At 37.4% G+C, this 2561-nt stretch overlaps 1 non-coding gene across 1 annotated transcript; it reads left to right on the forward strand.

The window, feature by feature from the left end:
- Positions 1-500: 500 nt before the first annotated feature.
- Positions 501-607, forward strand: LOC121216426 (small nucleolar RNA R71). The gene has a single exon (XR_005912616.1). It is a non-coding gene; the product is annotated as a small nucleolar RNA R71 (small nucleolar RNA).
- The last annotated feature ends 1954 nt before the right edge of the window (positions 608-2561 follow it).

The raw sequence follows: 2561 nt of genomic DNA on the forward strand, positions 1-2561 counted from the left end.
AACCCAGAGGATGTTGTGGTCTTTGATTTCCTTGACCGCCCCACGAGAAATTGGGATGGTTCCTCCAACCTGCATTGTAAGTGTTATTATATGGATTGTTTTAAGGTCGAGGATTATTACCCATGTAATTTAATTGCTCGTTATCCATATTGTGGCCATAAGGTTGGTATTCCGAATGGCTTGTTCCACCTCCACTTGCTTCACACTGCATCACTGGGTGAACCTGTGAAGAACTAAGAAAACCATCAATCTTTTTATTTAAGAGTTATACCTGATTAGAGAGCATGGTGACCGAATTGACGTTATACACGCCGGCTATTTTCGTTGACTTTGTCCTCATGCCTTGCCACTGATAGTTATTCAGTAACATCTCATCTATAAACTCAGAAGCATCTTCAGGTGTTTTATTATTGATGGTACCTCCAGCAGCTGCATCAACCATTTACCGAGTCGAAGGATTCAGACCATTGTGGAATGTTTGAACTTGGAGCCAAAGCGGTAACCCATGGTGAGGGCACCTTCTCAAAAGATCATTGTCTCTCTCCCATGCATCGTAAAGTGTTTCTAAATCCATCTGCACAAAAGAACAGATATCATTACGTAATTTAGCCATTTTAGCCGGCGGAAAATATTTTAGTAAAAAAAATTTCAGTCATTTGTTTCCAAGTAGTAATTGACCCTCGTGGTAACGAGTTCAACCACTGTTTAGCTTTGTTGCTCAATGAAAAAGGGAATAGACGAAGACGAATAGCATCATCAGAAACACCATTAATTTTAAATGTATCGCATATTTCCAAGAAATTGGCTAAATTAGCGTTAGGATCATCATCCTGCAAACCATCAAACTGAACAAATTGCTGTATCATTTGAATAGTTTTAGGTTTTAATTCAAAAGTATTTGCAGCTACAGCAGGTCTAACTATGCTTGATTCAATTCCTGTTAAAGAAGGTTTATCATAATCATACATAGTCCGTGGAGTAGGATTTTCATTACCTGCAATCCGTGGAGTAGGATTTTGATTAGCCGCAATTGCAGGAGGTAGCTGATTGCCTTGGTTTTCAGCCATCTCTTCTGTTGGGGGTTGAGCATCATCTTATTGCTCGTTCTCTGTGTATTGTAAGCTTCGTTTTATTTCTCTTTGATTTCTGTGAACTGTATGATCGATTTCTTCTTCAAAAAGTAGTAGTCCTGACGGGTTTCTTCTAGTCATAAACTATAAAAACCTACCAAGAGAAGGAAAAAGTAAATTAATAAATAATAATAATAATAATAAAATTAAATTGTAAGAAAAATAAATGGCTAAAGTAATAAAAATTGAGCGTTCCTAATATCTTAGTTCCCCGGCAACGGCGCCAAAAACTTGATCCGTGATTTCGTGATAGGTTTTAAATATTTATAATTATTCGTTCTTGAACTAACTATTACAGCGATGTAGGGAAGTGTACCTATCAAACAGTAGTATAGTTTTAGCAAGACCGGATTGTCGAACCCAAAGGAACTAAAAATACTAATGACTGTCTTTTTATTATCTAGCCTAAGAATAGAGAGGTTTCTGTTTTTACTAACTAATTATCTAAACTAAGAACTCACAAAGAAAAGAATTGGGGAATTGCTTTTGGGGAAAATCTATTGACTTAAGACAATACCTAAGGAAAAATCCACCTAGACTTTACTTGTTATTCTGGCTCCGAATCGGACGATTTATTCATTCAACTTGTTCCGTAGAGATCCCTAAGTTATGTTATTATCCCTATTCAAGATTAACAACGTCTAATCCCTAGATTGAATAATTGAGACTTTTCTCTAATTAACACTCTAGGGTTGCATTAACTCGATCTATGGATCCCCTTATTAAGTTTCACCCTAATCTGGCAAAATCTTGTCACTCTATGTCTAGGCGCGCAATCAACTCCGCTTAATTATGACAAATGTACTCTTAGACAAGGTCTATTCCTTCTCTGAATAAGAGCTTATCTTGAATCAGTATCCTGGGATATCAAACAAGAATTAAGAACACATAATTAAGAACAAGTTAAATATTTATCATACGATTCAGAAAATAATAACAAGATTGGTCTTAGGTTTCATTCCCCTTAGGTATTTAGGGGTTTTAGTTCATAACTAAATAAGAAATCATATCAGAATGATAAAGAATACAAAACATAAAGAAAACCCAAAACTCCTGAAAGGAAATTCATGAGAGATCTTCAGTCTTGGTAATGAATTCGGCTTCTGAGATGGATCAATTGGCTTCCTTGGAGTAATTCCTTACTCCCTATTCTCTGTGTGACTTTCCTTCCTTCTCTAAGGTGTATTTATAGGCTTTGGAATGCCTAAGAGCCCTCAAAATTAGCTTTTTTCCGAATTGGACTTAACTTGGGCTCAGCAGGGACACGCCCGTGTGACACGCCCCTGTTTAATTACTTCAGGTCATGTTCGAGCCTACCAACTTGACACGGCCGTGTGGTCGGCCCGTGTGAGGTGGTCCAAGCCGTGTTGATTTCGTACCTTGGCCTATTTTCTCCGTTTTGGGCCTGTTTCTCGTTCCTTTCGCTTTTCT

This window comes from Gossypium hirsutum, chromosome A02, assembly GCF_007990345.1.
Source record: "Gossypium hirsutum isolate 1008001.06 chromosome A02, Gossypium_hirsutum_v2.1, whole genome shotgun sequence".
NCBI lineage: Eukaryota > Viridiplantae > Streptophyta > Magnoliopsida > Malvales > Malvaceae > Gossypium > Gossypium hirsutum.